Below are 20,696 nucleotides of genomic sequence, written 5' to 3' on the forward strand. Positions count from 1 at the left end.
AGTCCCAGTGATTAATAGCCCAACTGCTTCGTTTTCGGTCCAGAGCTCATAAACAAGATATTTTTAGCTTGACGCTTTTGGACGGGAGGGAGTAAAAACCAGATACGTTAAATAAATAACCCGATGTGAGCCGAAGAGCTGCTTGTTGAGCCAAATGCAGGACCCATTCATATACCATCCACCTGTGGAGGGAGACCTGGACGGAAATCAAAAAACACCCAGAGCGATTTGCATGTTTTTCTGCAGTGCTAAAACTAATGGCTTTTCCTAGCTAGGAACAAAGAAACGCCTCTATACATGCACGGTTCCCGGCCTGTGGAGTTGTGGGACGAAGGCGATGTCTGGCCTTTTTTGCACAGCTGCTGTTGCCTGCCCGGAGATCGGGAACTCTGCTGGGTAGGACTGGAAGAAACCTCAGTAATGGGAATAAGACTTCGTCCAATAGCGGGCTGATGAATGTGTGGGGGCGACAGTGGCAAGGAGTGGGGCTCCCGGCCTGGGGGTCTCCAACCCTAGGGGCCACAGGTCCTCCTACAATTGAACCAGAATTCACCCACCCGAGCCTGCCCTGTGCAGGGTGCCAAGAGCCCAGTGATGCGTGAGAAGGTGGCTTGTGCCTCTGGGAACTGGGACAGTGGGAGAGACTCGTAAGTTGTCACACAGAGGCTGCTGGGAGGAAGGAGGAGACAGAAGGAGTAGGGGATGGGACTTCATTCATTCATCAAATGCACAGGAGGCACAAATGGGAATCAAGGGTGGATGTGCTATGATGAAGAGACTTCCGGCCCTGAACAAGGTGGCGCTGTGGAGGAGGCAGAGATCAGATTTGTCTGGGGAGGTGTTATGGACTGAACTGTGTCCCTGCCCTAAATTCCTATGTTGAAGGCCTAACCCCCTCCATGTGACTGTATTTGGAGATAAGGCTTTTAGGAAGTCATTAAAGTGAGATGATGTCATATGGGTAGGGTCCTAATTTGATAGGATTGGTGGCCTTATCAGAAGAACAATGTCATGGGCGCGCACAGAAAGGAGGTGGCTGTCTGCAAGCGGGGAAGAGGCCCCTCGGCAGAACCTGACGGTGCTGGCAACTTGGCCTTGGCCTTGGGCATCCAGCCTCCAGAACCGTGAGAAATAAATGTTTATGGTAGGCCTATGATGGCAGCCTGTGTGGACTGAACCGGGGGGTGAGACAGGGCTTCATGCAGGAGCAGACCTTTGAGCTGGGCCTTGAAGGTTGAGCAGGAATTTGCTGGAAGGATAAGGGGGGAAGGCTCTTCTACGAGGAGGGAATGGTAAGTGCAAAGGTGGAGAGCCTGTGAGTGCATGTGTTCTGGTAACAAAGGACGAGATGTTTGGCAGGCTGGAGAGTGGGGTGAGGGAGGAGGGGCCTAGATAAGGCTGGATCCACAGACCGGGCTGGGCTGATGGCCAAGGCCACTGCAGGTGAAGGAGGAACCCTTATCTCCCAGGCTTTTGACCTCCAGTTTTTAGCAGGGGAGCTTCATCGTCCGATTTGGGTTCCTGAGAAGCTACTCCGGCCAAGACAGAGAGGGGGTGTTGACCAGATGGGAAGGATGGAGACTTGAGGCCCCAGTATGGAGCAGGCAGGGTAGATTTGAACAAGATGTCAGGACTTGGGGGGCTGAATGCCAGGCTTCTGGCTGGGATTACTACCCCCTGACATATGTAATGCCCAGGAAATTGGAGGCCCCTCTCCAAGCCCCCAGGAGGCAATTGGGGACTCATTCCAGGATACTCACCTGCCTGCTTTGTGGTTTTGGAGGAGAGGACCTTGGAGCAGTTGCTAAGATCCATCTACCGTGTTCTGGTTTTTCCTTGGAAGCCTAAGAGTGTACCTTGGGATGAGGAGGAAATGGTTTTGAGGGCAAGTGGTAGGTCTCTGGCTAGGCCCGGCTGGGTGCTCAAAGGACAAGGGGTATCTAGGGCACTAGGTAGAAGTGTCCTGCCCAAGCCCTAAAGCAGGAAATTAGCTGGGGAGTTGGAGTGAGACCCTGGGGTCGATGGAGCCACTTTCCATGGGAGATTCCCACGGGGTAAGGGAGGGGCGGGCTGATGCCTGACAGTCTCATAGACAGTCGGCTTGTGGCCGGAGAAGTGGGAGCAAAGGAGAAATCACCTCTAATTGAGAGAAGTGGCTCTGGCTCGTGTGCAATTGAGACAAAGCCAGTCATTAAGAGCAGCTTGTAAATTCTTCTGTCACCACCTTTAAGGTCCTTCTTCCTGAGGCTGTAGATGGGAGTGTATACAGGCCGGGTGTAGGGGGGTTAGCGTGAGTCCCCGGGAAACGGAGGTCCTGAGTTTTGGGTGCTCCAGGATGAAGCCTGGTTCTGGAGACAATTGCAGCACTAACCGTTTTGAGAAGACAAACAGAGCCCTAGAATTGTTTTATTTTACTTTGGTTTAACCTTCCTAATGCAAGGCCCATGAGAGAATTAGTACATAAGTTTGGAAATCAATCAAATTCTGAAGAGCAAAAACGGAACTAACCCTTCCTATGTAGTTTTCTGACTTTATCTGAAGCTGAAGTGTGTGTGTAAGATTGGTCGCTCCAAACAGGACCAATTCAGATAAGATAAAAGTCCAAAACTATGATTTCAGGCTCAGCTGAGCTCTGGCTAGGGGCACAAATGTCTAATATGGTCTATCTAATTATGTTTCAGTGATTCAGTAAGATACTCTCAAAGGCCTTCCTCAAATTAGACAAACAAAACAAAACAAAAAACACTAGTTACTTTTTGTTACAAATGGATTCACAAATGAGTTTTATACTGATTCGTTTTAGGCTTTAGATCTTGACACGTAAAGCGTATGAACTCAATGTATAATCAACCCAAAGTCTAGTGTTTCTTTTTCTTTCTTCTTCTTCTTCTTCTTTTTTTTTTTTTTTTTTTTTTTTTTTTTTTTTTTTGAGACAGGGTCTCACTCTGTTGCCCATGCTGGAGAGCAGTGGTTGGATCTCAGCTCAATGCAACCTCTACCTCCGAAGCTCAAGTGATCCTTCCACATTGGCTTCCCAAAGTGCTGGGATTTACAGGTGTAAGCCACTGTGCCTGGCCTAGTGTTTTTTATCAACAGGCATCCAGCTCTACCCACGAGATTACTCATCCTGTCTCCCCAGGAGGCTTTGTGTCCCCACCCAAATGTCACCTTGAATTATGATCCCTATAATCCCCACAATCCCCGTGTGTCAAGGGAGAGACCAGGTGGAGGTAACTGAATCATGGGAGCAGTTTCCCCCCAAGTTGTTCTCATGATAGTGAGTGAGTTCTCATGGGATCGGATGGTTTCATAAGGGGCTCTTCCCTCTTCTCTCGGCACTTCTCCTTCCTGCTGCCTTGTGAAGAAGGTGCCTTTCTCTTCCCCTTTGTCTTCTGCCATGATTGTAAGTTTCCTGAGGCCTCCCCCGCCATGCTGAACTGTGAGTCAATTAAACCTCTTTTCTTCATAAATTACCCAGCCTCAGGCAGTTCTTTATAGCAGTATGAGAAAGGACTAATACATTTTGTTTATTTTATTTGCTTACAACTGCTAGCAGGTAAGCAGTAGCTGGCACTAAACATTCTAGAAAAAGAAAATTGAGTCAAAATTATAAAATCAGGGTCGGGCACAGTGGTTCATGCCTGTAATGGCAACACTTTGGGAGGCCAAAGTGGGAAGATGTCTGGAGTCCAGGAATTTGAGACTAGCCTGAGCAATATAGTGAGACCCCGTCTATTTAAAAAATGAAAAAATTAGCCGGGTATGGTGATGCGAGCCTGTAGTCCCAGCTACTCGGGGGGCTAAGGAAGGAGAATTGCTTGAATCTGGGAGTTTGAGGCTTAGGTGAGCTATGATGGCACCACTGCACTCCATCCTGGGTGACAGAGCAAGATCCTGTCTCTAAGAAAATAATTTCTCAAAAAGATTAAAAATTCAGAAGGTTCTATCTATTAATTTTGTTTAGCAAATTGGGAAAAGCCCTTCATTCTATTTTGGTGGAAAACTTCTTTGGTAAAATGGTGGGTCCTCAAACTCCACATCTAGCATTTGCAGAGCACTGCAGAAGGCAAGCATTGGATGTGGCAGGTCGCCTGTGCTTCTTGAGATCTGAGACGAGAGTACAAATGGCAGCCCCCATAGCATCTGTTTAAATATGAAAAGTTACCAATCAAACTGAGAAACTGTTAAAGAAAATATGTTCTACCTTCTTGTCTTAACACATGCATCTTTATCGTGTCCTAGAAGACCAGATAGAATCTGGTTTGGGAACATGGTGGTGTGGGGATACCCAGCCACACCTATTCTCTTCCCATCCCATCCTCTATTCCATTCCCAGCCAGAAAGGTCCTGAGTCAGGGGTGTAGATTCGCAGCACAGGGTGCAAATGCTGCCTATGCCCCTTGAAAAATACCACACTCTCTTCCTTCCCACATCCTGGGGCTTGGAGGCCTGGTGAAGAGGCCCACGCAGGCCCAGGCAGCTGGCCCTGGGCTGCTAGGGCAGGAAATTCCTTGGCCCGTGGGCAGGAGCAGCCAGAGTGGGGCTAGTGGGCACCCTCTCCTGTGAGGGTCCAGCACGGGGGCCCTCCTGCCTGAGTCTAAGGGTGGGAGTAGGCTGGCACTTACAGGGCAAGCAGGAGAGCAGGGACTCCGCTGGTCCTAGCCTTGTCTGGGGGCCCCTGACCCTGCTTCTGTAGAAGGATATGACAGTTGGCAATAATTCCACACCTGTGTCGCCAGTTCTTCCTTTCCCTCCACCTCACTGTGTACATCCTGCTTCTTCCCTTCCCTCCACCTCACCATGCACATCCTACTTCCAACCCCGGGGCTTTCTCACCTGGACCACTGCACCAGCCTCTGACTGGCCTCCCTGTGACTTTCCCTGCCACCATGCCCCCAACTCTCTCCACAAAGTAGCCCGAGTTATCCCTTAAACATGCACTCAGCCTGTAATCCCAGTGCTTTGCAAGGCCGAGATAGGAGGATCACTCGGGGTCACGGGTTGGAGACCAGCCTGGGCAACATAGCAAGACCTCCATCTCTACAAAAGAAATTTTTCTTTTTTTTAAACCAAAGCAAAACATGCACTCAGATCATGCCACTCACCAACGTAAACCCTCCCAACACCACCCACTGCGTGTGGGAGAAAACCCACGTGCATCCAGCTGGCCACAGACCCTGCCTAAATTGGCACTCATCTCTGCTCATGCCCCATCCACTTCTTGACTCCCTAGTCAGCTTTGCCAAGCAGAGCGTCTCCCAGCCGCAAGGCGCTGCGTTTTGCACTTTTGACTCCCTGGAATGTTCTTCCCAGGTTGGCATGACTCCTTCCTTCCTGTCGTTTGAGAAGGCGTTCTCAGCCTCCTCGCAGGGATGAGCTGCACACTCGTCACCCCTCCCGCATTGTTCCTTAGGCCACTGTGTGTTTTATTTTCCTCATAGCACCCTCTAAAAATGGTATTTTATGTGTTCCTTATCAGCTTCCCCCACTAGAGTGCCAGCTCCACAAACGCAGGAACCTGGTCTGTCCTGTTCTGCCCATTCCCAGAGCTAGGGCCAGCCTCAGCCTATGAGAGAGCCTCAAATATTTGTTGAATGAACACAGATGGATTTGACTGCAGAAAACAGTTACCCAGCCACCCTCCTGGAACTGAGTCTGTTCCTAAGCCTAGAGTTGCTCAAGGGTGGCCCTGAAGGATGCTGGAGAAGACCCGACTGACCGCCCGGGTCAGGGATCACTACAGGGGACTCAATCTGGAGCTTCCTGAAGCAGTTTCAGGCAAGGCTGCCAGGCCCCGCAGGGCCTGCTCAGTGCCTTTGGGGTAACTCCAAAGAGGCCACTGACAGGCAGCTATGGCCCCCAGGGGCTTGGCTAAGCAAGAAGCACCTTTGTAGGGAGGAAAATGGGCCCTTTTTTGGGGGGTAGCTGCAGTCCAGCCAGGACACAAGGCTTCGTGAGCAGAGGTCACTTGAATTGGGCCCTGCCTGAAGCGCCGCCTCCACCACGGCTCCAGAGCTCCCCCTACCTGTAGGGCACTGCCAGGAGGGGCCTCCAGGGGAGCATGGACATGGCTGGGCATCAGACCCAACTAGGGAAATGGGCCTGTCTCCCAGCTGGCTCATGGGTGTACAAGGACTGCTCTATCCTGCTGGCTTGGCAGACGCCACTGCTCCAGAGACAGGGTGAAGTCCTTGGAGCCCATTCTTGTGCACCCTCCATTCTGACCCCATTTCTTCTCTTTGCTGAATTCCAAGGATTTGTGCCTCAAGATGCATCTTTTAAAAAATTTTTAGCTTGGTGCTTTGGCTCACACCTGTAATCTCAGCACTTTGGGAGGCCAAGGCGAGAGGATCTCTTGAGGCCAGAGTTTGAGACTAGCCTGGGCAACATAGTGAAACCTTGTCTCTATGAAAAATCTTAAAAACTGACTAGGTGGGACCAGGTGCAGTGGCTCAAGCCTGTAATCCCAGCACTTTGGAAAGCTGAGGCAGGCAGATCACCTGAGGTCAGGAGTTCGAGACCAGCCTGGCCAACATGGTGAAATGCTATCTCTACTAAAAATACAAAAATTAGCTGGGCGTGGTGGTATGTGACTATAATCCCAGCTACTCAGGAGGCTGAGGCAGGAAACTCACTTGAACCCGGGAGGCAGAGGTTGCAGTGAGCCGAGATAGCGCCACTGCACTCCAGCCTGGATAACAGAGTAAGACACTGTCTTAAAATAACAATAATAATAATTAGCCAGGTGTGATGGTGCATGCCTATAGTCCCAGCTACTCAGGAGGCTAAGACAGAGGATTATCTGAGCCCAGGAAGTCGAGGTTACAGTGAGCTATGATTGTGCCACTGTACTCTAACTTGGGTGACAGAGCAAGACCTTGTCTCTAAAATTAAAAAAAAAAAAAATCCTAATAAGGTAAGAAGCCAAATCTTTTGGAAAATCAAAATAAGAGTGTCTAGGGGCTGACTGCATGAAAGCCCCAATTCTAGCCTTTTTTCCTTGTGATTCCACTCAACTGCCTCAAGTCTAAGCCCCTCAACACTGTGTAAAGTAGTCCCCAAGGGCAGACACTGAAGCCACGGGAGGAATGAGCTGCACACAGTGGGCTACTTGGAACATTTCTAAAGGCTGCATCTGATCTAGCACATTAGCGGGAACTCAATTTTTCCCAAAGGAAGCCAGTATCGGGTCCTGCTGTGGCCTGTGGAAATACACTGTCAACTTACAGGTTAAGAAACCGAATTGCAGAGTGTAAATTCGTTCAACCATTGTGGAAAGCAGTGCGGCAATTCCTCAAAAAGCTAAAAGCAGAACTAGCATTTGGACCAGCAATCCCGTTACTAAGTATGTACCCAGAGGAATTAAAGCATTCTATCATAAAGACACATGCATGTGAATGTTCACCGCGGCACTGTTCACAATAGCAAAGACATGGAATCAACCTAAATGCCCATCAATGACAGGCTGGATAAACAAAATGTGGTATATATATATACCGTGGAATACTATGCAGCCATGAAAAAGAATGAGATTGTGTCTTTTACAGGGTCTATTATTCTTAGCAAACTAACGCAAGGACAGAAAACCATGTTCTCACTTATAAATGGGAGCTAAACGAGAACTCATGAGCACAAAGAAGAGAACAACAGACACTGGGGTTTACTTGAAGGTGGAGGGTGGGAGGCAGGAGAGGAGCAGAAAAAGTAAGTTTTGGGTACCGGGCTTAATACCGGGTGATGAACTATCTGGACACCAAACCCCTGTGACACGAGTTTACCTATGTAACAAACCTTCACATGTACCCCCAAACTGAAAATAAAAGATTAAAAGAAAGAAAGAAAGAAAGAAAGAAACTGAATTGCAAAGGTTACCATTCTTGACATCCAAGATAAAACCTTAACTGAAACAAAACAAGTTACAGAACAGCTTGCAGCTTCCACTTTTCTGGGGGGAAAAAAATAAACCTCTTTAAATATACATTTGTGGGTGTATAGAAAGGAGTTAGGAGGACTTCACATCAAACTACTAATGGTGGTTCTCACTTTATGAGAAGGGGGATAATTTGCACTTTTTAATTTATATATTTTTGTAATTTGGACTTTTAAAACAGATGATTATATATTTATTAATTTTATAGTTTTTAAATTATAAAAATACATTGTCACTTCAATTTTATAGTTTTATAAACTGTAAACTATTTTAAGTCACCTGAATTTACTCTACAAATTATATAATGCTATAATGGATGGCATAGTTTTATAATAACTTCAAAATGCTTTTCAGTGACCATATTTTCCAAATAGAAAAATCTGAAGGCCGGCACGGTGGCTCACGCCTGTAATCCCAGCACTTTGGGAAGTCAAGGCGGGTGGATCACAAGGTCAGGAGTTCAAGACCAGCCTGGCCAAGATGGTGAAACTCCATCTCTACTAAAAACACACAAAAAATTAGCCGGGCTTGGGGGCAGGTAATTGTAATCCTAGCTACTTGGGAGGCTGAGGCAGGAGAATCGCTTGAACCCAGAGGGTGGAGGTTGCAATGAGCCCAGATCACACCACTGCACTCCAGCCTGGGTAACAGAGTGAGACTCCATTTCAAAAAACCAAACCAAACCAAACAAACAAAAACCTGGAAACATGCTCTAAAATAGATTTTCTAAAAACTGATTTGTGGATTTTCTCATATAAAGAATCATATGCAGTTATAGATAATAAGTCACATTTAATTCTACATTTAATAAGTCATTTTTATTTTAAAAGAAAAAAATTTATTTATATATAGAGAACTTCTAGCCAGGCGCAGTGGCTCACATCTGTAATCCCAGCACTTTGGGAGGCCGAGGCGGGCAGATCACTTGAGGTCAGGAGTTTGAGAACAGCCTGGCCAACATGGTGAAACCCTGTCTCTACCAATAATACAAAAATTAGCCAGGTGTGGCGGCACGCACCTGTAATCCCAGCTACTTGGGAGGCTGAGGCATGAGAATCGCTTGACTCTGGGATGTGGAGTTTGCAGCGAGCCAAGATTGCGCCACTGCACTGCAGCCTGGGCGACAGAGCAAGACTCTGTCTCAGAAAAAAAAAAAAAGAGAGAACTTCTAAAAATCAGTATGAAAAGGCATTGCAATCCAAAAGAAAACTGAAATATAGAGAGAGTTTATTTTAAAAAGTAAATGCAGGCCAGATGTGGCAGCTCACACCTGTAATCCCAGGACTTTGGGAGGCCAAGGTAGGAGAATTGCTTGAGGCTAGGATTCAAGACCAGCCTGGGCAGCATAGTGAGACCTTGTCTCTACTAAAAATAAAAACTTAGCCAGGCATGGTGTCGCATGCCTGTAATCCCAGCTACTTGGGAGGCTGAGGAAAGAGGATCCCTTGAACCCAGAAGTTTAAGACTGCAGTGAGCTACGATTGTGCCACTGTACTCCAGCCTGGGTGACAAAGTGAGACTCTGTCTATTAAAAAAAGGGAAATGCGAATAGATTTTAAACATGCTTAAAAATGCTAATTCTCTGAAAATGATATACAAATTTAAACTACACCATTGGACAGGTGAAGATGAAAACATTTAATAATATGCTGGACTGGTCAATGAGTAGGGCAAATAGGTAGAATTCTATACTGATACAACCTCTTCGGAGGATAATTTAGCAATATTTACCTAATTTTAAAGTGTCATTTTCCTTTCAACTGGCAATTCCACTTGTAGAAATTGAATCCCATAAGCTCTCATGTATACACAAAGGGGTACATGTTGGATATTAACTGGGGTACAAGGGATATTGACTTCGACATTGTTTTTGCTTGTTTGTTTGTTAGTTTGTTTGAGATGGAGTCTCGCTCTGTTGCCCAGGCTGGAGTGCAGTGGCATGATCTCGGCTCACTGCAACCTCTGCCTCCCAGGTTCAAGCAATTCTCCTGCCTCAGCCTCCTGAGTAGCTGGGATTACAGGCGTGCGCCACCACGCCTGGCTAATTTTTGTATTTTTAGAGATGGGGTTTCGCCATGTTGGCCAGGCTGGTCTCAAACTCCTGACCTTAGGTGATCCACCTGCCTTGGCCTCCTTAAGTGCTGGGATTACAGGCATGAGCCACCGTGCCCGGCCAACATTGTTTATAATTGTAAAATAGAAGAGTGGTTAAGTGACCATGGGCTAACTGGTTAATAATCTCTGTGTCTGTTAAAAAGGAGGAGAAAAAGGCTATATGAACACTTATAGAAAAATCGCTGGGCTGGGTGTGGTGGCTCATGCCTAGCATGTTGGGAGGCCAAGAGAGATCACTTGAGTCCGGGAATTTGAGGCCAGCTTGAGCAACATAGTGAGACCCTATCTCGACAAAAAAGTTAATAAGATACATATAGCCAGGCATGCTGGCATGTGCCTGTAGTACCAGGTACTCAGAGCTGAGGTACTACATTGCTTAAGCCTGGGAGGTCGGGGCTGCAGTGAGCTATTGTACCACTGCACTCCACACTCCTGGGTGACAGAGTGAGACCGTGTCTCTAAAAACAAAAACAAAAAAACTTCTGATATATTCATTCGTCATTACACAGATGTGCCTACGTGGACCTGGAAATATGCTCTAAAAATGGATTGTTTAGTGATTTGGGAGTTTTTGCATATGAAGAACATACATAGTTATAGACACTAAATCACTTTTTTGCTGTTGTTGTTGTTAGATGGAGTCTCACTCTGTTGCCCAGGCTAGAGTGCAGTGCAGTCGTGCAATCTCAGCTCACTGCAACCTCTGCCTCCCAGGTTTGAGCCATTCTCCTGCCTCAGCCTCCCAAGTAGCTGGGATTATAGGCACACCCCACCACGCCTGGCTAATTTTTGTGTTTTCAGTAGAGATGGGTTGCGCCACGTTGGCCAGGCTGGTCTCAAACTCCTGACCTCACGTGATCTATCCTCCTTGGCCTCGCATAGTGCTGGGATTACAGGCATGAGCACTGCACCTGGCCAACAGTACCTTATTTTTATTGGTGGCCCTAAAAAAACCTATACAGTACTCAGTTACAGTAAAGTTTTTCATACAACATGAGCCCATTTCTCTCAAACATGGACTGGAGTTTCCTGTCGTGTTGATTTAGCAGTTCGGGGACTGTAGGTGTGGCAGGATTGTCCCATCCCACCTCTCTAATTAGTCTTGTCTCTACCACTTTCAGTGAAAATTCCAAAGGTCACTTGGAAGGCACATAGCCCACGAAACTGTCCAGACACTCCCTTTTGGCCAAATAACCCTCCATGGCCCAGATTCCAATGCAGAGCCCTGGGAACCAGGGGCACGCTGTTTCCAGTCTTTATCCGCTTAGCCAACAGGGAGAGGTGACACTGAACAAATGGAGTTTCAACCAGCACATCTTTAGAACCCAAGTTTTGTTATAATTGATTGGAAAATCTAGCTTACATTCCCCATGCACTCTTTTTTTTTCTTTTCTTAATCTTAGTCAAGGTGCAATAACAGTTAAATGAAAACCAGCATGAGTCACGCTCCTATAAAACTGTCTGCCCTCAGAGTTCAGTGTTTTTCTAGACCAGGTACATTCGCCGGCAGTCAGCATAGAATGGGGTTATTCTGGCCTCTTACTTTTCTAGGGGAAATCATCATAAGACGAGCAGGTCACGTGGAATCTGACACTGACATGGAATGCACACACTGGGTAGACATCGATGGAGTTTTCGGGTCTCGCTCTGTCACCCAGGCTGGAGTGCAGTGGTGCGATTTTGGCTCACTGCAACCTCTGCCTTCTGGGTTCAAGAGACTCTCATGCCTCAGCCACCTCATAGCTGGGATTACAGGCACCCGCCACCATGCCTGGCTAATTTTTATATTTTTAATAGAGACGGGGTTTCACCATGTTGGCCAGGCTGGTCTCCAACTCCTGGCCTCAAGTGATCTGCCCGCCTCAGCCTCCCAGAGTGCTGGGATTACAGGCGTGAGCCACGTTGCTCGGCCAGGGAACTCTTAAGTAGAATTTGAAAAACAGCAGCAGCAACAACGATATACCTAGGGACATTTGAGTCAAATTGATAAAACTAAATAAACATACAATCTTGAACATAGAGAAAACGAGACCTTGCATACAGGGGTGCAAATATTCAAATGATTGTGGACTTATATCAGAAATAAATGAGGCTAGAAGACAGTGAAACAACATCTTGAAAGCACTGGGAAAAAAACCAGTCAATCCAGAATTCTGTATCTAGTGAAGATATCTTTTAAGAATAAAGGTGAGGCTGGGTATGGTGGCTCATACCTGTAGTCCCAGTGCTTTGGGAGGCTGAGGCGGTGGGGGATCACTTGACCTCAGGAGTTTGAGACCAGCCTGGCCAACATGGTAAAACCCCACCTGTACTAAAAATACAAAAATTAGCTGAGTGTAGTGGTGCATGCCTGTAATCCCAGCTTCTTGCGAGGTTGAGGCACAAGAATTGCTTGAACCAGGAAGGCAGAGGTTGCAGTGAGCTGAGATTGTGCCACTGCACTCCAGCCTGGGTGATAGAGTGAGACCCTGTTGCAGAAAGAAAGAAAGAGAGAAAGAGAGAGAGAGAGAGAGGGAGAGAGGGAGAGGGGGAGAGAGGGAGAGAGGGAGGGAGTGAGGGAGTGAGGGAGGGAGGGAGGGAGGAAGGAAGGAAGGAAGGAAGGAAGGAAGGAAGGAAGGAAGGAAGGGTGAGGCTAGGTGGTGGCTTACGCCTGTAGTCCCAGCACTTTGGGAGGCCGAGGCTGGAGGATCAGCTGAGGTCAGGAGTTTGAGACCAGCCAGGAAAAAAGATGAAACCCTGTCTCTACAAAAAGTACAAAAATTAGCCAGGCGTGGTGGTGTGTGCCTGTAGTCTCAGCTGCCCAGGAGGCTTAGGTAGGAGGATTGTTTGAGCCTGGAAGGCAGAATATGAAGTGAACCAAGATCATCCTGCCACTGCACTCCAGCCTGGGTGACAGTGCGAGACCCTGTCTCAAAAAAAAAAAAAAAAAAGAATAAAGGTGAAATAACATGGGCATAAAGATGGGAACAATAGACACTGGGGACTACTCGGGGGAGAGAGAAAAGGGTGTGGGCTGAAAAACTACCTGTTGGGTACTGTGCTCACTGCCTGGGTGATGGGATCATCTGAACCCCAAACTTCAGCATCACACAATACGCCCACGTAACAAACCTGCACATGCACCCTCCAAATCCAAAGTAAAAGCTAAAATAAATACATAAATAAAGTATAAAGGTGAAATTAAAAATGCTTTTAATTTTAAAAAAAAACTAGGAGAATTTGTTAGCAGCAAACCTGCACTACAAGGAATGCTAAAGGTGCCTTAGGAGGCCAAGGTGGAAGGAGCTTGTGAGGCCAGGAGTTCAAGACCAGCCTGGACAACATAGTGAGATCCCATCTCTATTGAAAAAAATGCTAAAGGAAGATTTCTGCAGGCTGAAGGGAAATGAAACCAGATGGAAACGCAGATCTACAGGACAGAATGAAGCTTGTCAGAAATGGTAAATATGTGGATAAGTAGAAAAGATTAATTTGTCCTCTTAATTTCTTTAAAACACAGGTAATTGTTTAAAGCAAAAATTATATTGTGTTACGGAGTTTATAATGTCTGTAGGTGTAGTAATTATGACAACTATAACATAAAGAGCAGGGGGTATACATGAGCCTATATAGTTGCAAGCTTTCTACATTTTATGCAAAGTGGTGCAATATAAACTTTTGGCAGGCTTTAAAAAGTCAAGGATGTATATTGTAACCCTAGGGCAATAACTTAAAAATAAGCCAAAAAGGTGTAGCTGTAAAACAATGGACAGGTTAAAATGGAATTCAAAAGTATATTCAGGTAATCAAAAGGAAGGAAGAGAAACAGAATTAAAAAACAGAAGACAAACAGAAAACAGTAAAATTACAGGCTTAAATCTAATCAGATCAATAATTATATTAAATAAGAAGGACTAGCATTGTAGTTAAAAGGCAAAGATTGTCAGAATAGATAAAAATGTTTAGGAGGCTGAGGCAGGTGGATCACGAGATCAGTTCGAGACCAACCTGGTCAACATGGTGAAACCCCGTCTCTACTAAAAATACAAAAATTAGCCTGGTGTGGTGGTGTGCACCTGTAGTCCCAGCTACTTGGGAGGCTGAGGCGGGAGAATTGCTTGAACCTGGGAGGCAGAGGTTGCAGTGAACTGAAATCATGCCACTGCACTCCAGCCTGGGCGACAGAACAAGACTCCATCTCAAAAAAAAAAGAAAAAAAAAATCCAAGGCCCAATTATATGCTGTCTATAAGCAACTTGCTTTTTTTTTTTTTTCTTTCGAGACAGGGTCTCGTTCTGTCACCCAGGCTGGAGTGCAGTGGCACCAACACAGTTTACTGCAGTCTCAATGTCCCGGGCTCTCACCTCTCAGTCTCCTAAGTAACTGGGACCACAGTCATGCACCACCATGTCTGGCTAATTTTTGTATTTTTTTGTAGAGACAGGGTCTCCCTTTGTTGCCCAGGCTGGTCTCAAACTCCTGGGCTCAAGTGATTTGCCTGCCTTGGCCTCCCAAAGTGTTGGGATTAGAGGTGTGAGCCACCATGTGCCTCCTACTTTAAATATAAAGACACAAATAGGTTGAAATTGATAGGAAAATATATATCATGTAAACCTTAAGCATAAGAAGGCTTAATTGGCTATACAAATATTAGTAAAATAGTTTTCAAGACAAATAATATTACCAGAAAAAGGAATCTTTTATAATGATAAAATATCAATACATTATGAAGTTAAGATAATTGTAAATGTATGTGTACCTAATAACAGAACCTCAAAACACATAAAGTAAAAATGAATAGAACAAAAGGGTGTGTCTGGAGGTTGAGCGTAGAAGACTTTTTTTAAATTTCAATTTTATACTTCATATGGTTTAAATTTTAACACCAAATGTGTATTCTGCATCATTATCATCATCATCAAAAGAGTGAAACTAATATTTGAGCCAAGTCTTAAACTATGACTAAGAATTTTTCAGATAGGTGGAAAGGGAGGTCATTCCAGGCAAAGGTCATATGTGTGCCAGCACGGGGAGGCATGAAAGTGCCTGGTGTGTTCTGGGACTGAAGTTTTTTGGCAAGTCTGAAATATAGGATTGGATTGGTATTACTGAGGAGAAATAGGAGACGAGCAACAGACAAGTAGAAGCCAGATGTGGAAGGAGTTTATCAGTATGTGCATTTGAACTTTACCTTGACAGTCATGGATAGTCACTAATGTGTTTTTCAAAGGGAGGATACAGGATTGTCTCTGGACTTTAGAGAGACAATTCTGACTGCAGCTTAGAGGATGGTACAGAGGAGACCACAGTGAAGGCAGAGTGACTTCTGGGCGATGCTTTAGTAATGCAGATTAGAAATGCTGGGGGCCTAAACCAGGAAAGTAGAGCAGAGATGGAGAAAAAACAAGTGTGGTTTTGAAAGGTACATAGGGACCAGCCACAGTGGCTCACGCCTGTTATCCCAGCACTTTGGGAGGCTGAGGCAAGTGGATCACCTGAGGTCAGGAGTTTGAGACCAGCCTGGCCAACGTGGCAAAACTCTGTCTCCACTAAAAATACAAAAATTAGCCAGATATGGTGGTGCATGCCTGTAATCCCAGCCACTCAGGAGGCTGAGGCAGAAGAATCATCACTTGAACTTCAGAGGCGGAGGTTGCAGTGAGCTGAGATCGTGCCTTTGCACTCCAACCTGGGCAATAAGAGCGAAGCTCCATCTCAAAAAAAAAAAAAAAAAAGAAAAAGAAAAAAAAGAAAAAAAAAGGAAAAAGAAAAATAAAGGTACATAGGAAGCAAAATAATGAGAATTTTGCAATTCTCGATCTAAGTGATGAAAGACATTGACATCTATTAACTCCTGTGAATTGAGTCTCATGAAACCACTTGGTGACATGACACTTTATTCCATTTCCATAAAACAATAATAACATAATGATATCTACCATTTAAAAAGTTTATTTTATTCAATGCAATCCCTATCAGAATCTCAACTGACTTCTTTATATGATAGAAATGGACACACTGCTGATCCTAAGTTTCATGTGAAACTCAAGGGACTTAAAATAGCCAAAATAATCTTGAATAGAAGAACAGTATTTGGAGGACTTAAACTTCCTGATTCCAAAACTTACTACAAAGCAAAGGTAATCAAGGCAGTGTGGTTCTGGCATGAGGTTAGACATATAGATCAATGGAAGAGAATTGAGAGTCCAGAAATAAAACCATATATTGATGGTGAATTGATTTTTCAACAAGGGTGCCAAAAACATTCAATGGTAGAAAAAAATAGTCTCTTCAATATATGGTGCTGGGACAACTGGATATCTATATGTGAAAGAATGAAGCTGGACCCCTACCTCATGCCATATACAAAAATTAACTCAAAATGGATCAAAGACCTAAATGTAACAGCAAAAACTATGAGATTCTTAGAAGAAAACAAAGGAGTAATTCTTTATGACCTTGGTTAGGCAAAATGGTTTCTCAGATATGATACTTAAAGCATAAGCAACAAAATAAATATAGATAAATTGGACTTCATCAAAATTAAAAATTTGTATGCTTCAAATGACACTAACAAGAAAGTTGGCCAGGCTTGGTGAACCATGCTGTAGACCCACCACTTTGGGGGGCTGAGGTGGAAGGATGGCTTGAGGCTGGGAGTTCGAGACCAGCCTGGGCAACATAGCAAGATCCTGTCTCTCAAAAAAAAAAAAAAAATAGCCAGGTGTGTGGTGCATACCTATAGTCCCAGCTACTCAGGAGCTAATGTGGGAGGATCACATGACCCCAGGAGTTTGAAGCTGCAGGAAGCTATAATTGTGCCACTGCACTCCAGCATGGGTGACAGAGGGAGACACTGTCTCAGAAACAAAAAGCAAAACAAAACAAAAAAGAAAGTGAAACGACTAACACAATGGCAGAAAATATGTGCAAATTGTACATCTGATAAGGGACTTATATCTAGAATACATAAAGAACTCTTACAACTCAAGAATAAAATTACCCCAATTAAAAAATGGACAAAGGATTTGAATAAACATTTCTCCAAAAAAGTTCTACAATTGACCAATAAGCACATGAAAGGGTGCTCAGCATCATTATTCCTCAGAGAAATGCAAATCAAAACACAATGGGATACTCACTTCACACCCACTAGGAAGCCTGTAATAAAAAGCCAGTAAATGTTAGCTTGGAGAGACTGATACCCTCATACACTGCTGGTGGGGTTGTAAAATGGTGCAGTCACTTTGGAAAGCACTCTGGCAGTTTCTCAAAAAGAGCTGCCATTTGACCCAGCAATTCCATGCCTAGGTATATAGGCAAGAGAAATGAAAATATGTTGTATTAGTCTGTTTTCATGTTGCTGATAAAGACATACCTGAGACTGGGTAATTTATAAAGAAAAAAAGAGGTTTAATGGACTCACAGTTCCACGTGGCTGAGAAGGCTTCACAATCATGGCAGAAGACAAAAGGCACATCTTACATGGTGGCAGGGAAGAGAGGGCTCGTGCAGGGAAACTCTCCTTTATAAAACCATCAGATCTCATGAGACTTATTCATTATTATGAGAACAGCACCGGAAAGACCCGCACTCATGATTCAATTATCTTCTGAGTTCCTCCCACAAAACGTGGGAATTATGGGACCTACAATTCAGGATGAGATTTGGGTGGGGACACAGTCAAACCATATCATATGTCCATACAAAATCTCATACATGAATACTTATGGTAGTATTATTTATAACAGGTAAAAGGTGGAACCAATCTAAATGCTCCCCACTGCTGAAAGGATAAACAAAATATGGTATATCACATGATGGAATGTTACTTGGCTATGAAAAGGAATAACATGCTGACATGTGCTACCACATAGATGAACCTTGAACATATTATGCTAAGTGGCAGAGACGGTTACAAAAGATGACACAGTCTACGAGTCCATTTGTATGAAGTGTCCTGAACATGCAAATCTATGGAGACAGAAAGGAGATTAATGGCTGCCTAGGGCTGTGAGGAGGGGGTGATTGCGGGGGGGCGCATGATAGCTAAAGGGGACAGAGCTGGTTTTGAGAGTGAAGAAAATGTTCTAAAATTGTGCTGTTAGTTGCACAACTCTGTGAATATACAAAAAAATCATTAAACTGTACACTTAAAATGGGTGAATTGTATCATATGGGAATTATATCTCAGTAAAGAAGTTACCAATAACATTACAAAACAAGAAGAGGGTTTATTTTATTTTATTGAGAAATGGAGCTTAGCCCTGTCACTCAGGCTGGAGTGTAATGGCACCTTCTTCATTCACTGCAGCCTCGAACTCCTGAACTGCCTCAAACTCCTGGCCTCAAGCGAGCCTCCCACCTCAGCTTCCTGAGAAGCTGGGACTACAGGTATGCACCACCATGCCCAGCTATTTACAAAAAACAATTTTTTTTGTAGATGGAGTCTTGCTTTGTTGCCCACACTGGTCTCAAACTCCAGGCCTCAAGCAATTCTCCTGCCTTGGCCTCCCAAAGTACTGAGATCACAGGTGGGAGTCACTGTGCCCAGCCCTTTTAATTTTTAATTTTTAGGTTATACAGATGATATATGTGTATTTTATTTTTAAGAAAATCAAAATATAGTAAGGTGTAGAGGAAAACATTTTAAATTACCCCCTTACCCAAATTTCAAATCCTACCGCAGTTCTAAGAGGAAGCCACTATCATCAGTTTAATGCAAATCTTTCTTCACATTTTTTTGGTGACATATAGGTATGAACATAAATAAGATGATGTAGATACATCATTTAGTTTTCTAACTTTAAAAATAAAAGGGTCGGCCGGGCGCGGTGGCTCACGCCTGTAATCCCAGCACTTTGGGAGGCCGAGGCGGGCGGATCACAAGGTCAGGAGATCGAGACCACGGTGAAACCCCGTCTCTACTAAAAATACAAAAAATTAGCCGGGCGCGGTGGCGGGCGCCTGTAGTCCCAGCTACTCAGGAGGCTGAGGCAGGAGAATGGTGTAAACCCAGGAGGCGGAGCTTGCAGTGAGCCGAGATCGCGCCACTGCACTCCAGCCTGGGCGACAGAGCGAGACTCCGTCTCAAAAAACAAAAAAACAAAAAAAAATAAAAAATAAAAAAATAAAAAAAATAAAAATAAAAGGGTCCGTGTAGTATGTATTGCTCTGCTGCTTGCTTTTTCACTTAACATTGTGTTTTGGAGATCCCTCTGTATTATTACATAGATATCTTCTTTTGCTTTAAAAAAATACTGCATGGTATAATATTATATAGCAAAATGTGTGTAGTCTTAATACTTAGTAGTGAAATTGTTGGGTCAAAAGGTGTGGGGTTTAAAATTTAACAGAGGCCAGGAACAGTGGCTCACACCTGTAATCCCAGCACTTTGAGAGGCCAAGGTGGAAGGATCACTTAAAGCCAGGAGTTGGAGACCAGCCTGGGCAACATAGTAACAACCTATCTCTAAAAATTTGGCTGGGTGTGGTGGCACACAACTGTGGTCCCAGCTGCTTCGGAGGCTGAGGTGGGAGGATTGCTTGAGCCCGAGAGTTCAAAGCTGCAGTGAACGATGATCACACCATTGCACTCCTTGTTGGGTGACAGAGCAAGACCCTGTCTCTTAAAAAAAAAAGGAAAATAAAAATAAAATTTAACAGATACTACACGTTATTTTTCAGAAAGGCTACACAGTTTCACACACTCGCCAGTAGTAAATACATACACCTTTCAATAATGTTTTTTAATATCAAATAATGGATATTAATAATTTTAAATTTTGTTTGTTTGATAGCTCACTGTTGCTTTAACTTCTATTTTTCTGATTACTTATAAGGTTAATGAATATGAAATTCCCTAATGTTTTCACTCTGAGTTATTTTTCTTAGGCTGTCTGGTGTATTTTTTATATCTTTTTGTTTCAAGGGCTTTATTTTTAGTTTGTTTTACCCATAGCTCTTGTAAACAGCAAGTAGCTGATTTTCTTGGTTGCAATTCTCGTGCCTCAGCCTCCTGAGAAGCTGGGATTACAGGTGTGCGCCAGCATGCTTGGATGTTTTTTTTTGTATTTTTAGTAAAGACGGAGTTTCACCATTTTAGCTAGGTTGGTCTTGAACTCCTGTGATCTGCCCTCCTTGGCCTCCCCAAATGCTGGGATTGCAGGCGTGAGCCACTGCATCTGGCCCATTTTAAGTTTTAACAAAAAGAATTCCACTTGGTCATTATGATGGTTTTAAAACATGTCCACAAATTCTTTGCCACTTCTCTCACTAAAGGTGGAGTCTAATTCCCCTGCCTTTGAATGTGAGCTGGCCTTAGTGATGCGCTTCTAACAAGCAGAATGTAGCTCTGGTGCTGTGTTCCCTTCCAGCTTCCAACTGGCTCTTTCCTATTGGAATCCATGTCCTTGGAACCTAGCCACCATGTTGTGAGGAACCCCAAACCACATGGAGAGGAAAGGAAGCTCCCAGCCAACAGCCAGTATCAACTGCCAGACACATGAATGAACCAGCCCTGGGATGACTGCAACTCCCAGCTTGTAAATCTTCCAGCCAAGGCCCCAAACACCCTAAAGCAAAAACAGGCCATCTTCATTGTACCCTGTCCGAATTACCGATCCATAGAATCCATGAGCAAAATAAATGTTTGATGCCATTTCATTTTGGG

General features: G+C 44.6%; 2 long non-coding RNA genes across 2 annotated transcripts; one reads left to right on the forward strand and one right to left on the reverse strand.

Moving 5' to 3' along the window:
* Positions 1-1,158: 1,158 nt before the first annotated feature.
* LOC144337379 (uncharacterized) lies at positions 1,159-20,528 on the forward strand. The gene is made up of 3 exons (XR_013410425.1): positions 1,159-1,292; positions 18,339-18,418; positions 20,401-20,528. It is a non-coding gene; the product is annotated as an uncharacterized LOC144337379 (long non-coding RNA).
* LOC144337375 (uncharacterized) lies at positions 2,885-6,906 on the reverse strand. The gene is made up of 2 exons (XR_013410421.1): positions 4,795-6,906; positions 2,885-4,757 (listed from the first exon to the last, which is right to left on the reverse strand). It is a non-coding gene; the product is annotated as an uncharacterized LOC144337375 (long non-coding RNA).
* Positions 20,529-20,696: the final 168 nt, after the last annotated feature.

Source organism: Macaca mulatta, chromosome 19 (genome assembly GCF_049350105.2).
Source record: "Macaca mulatta isolate MMU2019108-1 chromosome 19, T2T-MMU8v2.0, whole genome shotgun sequence".
NCBI classification, from domain to species: Eukaryota; Metazoa; Chordata; class Mammalia; order Primates; family Cercopithecidae; genus Macaca; species Macaca mulatta.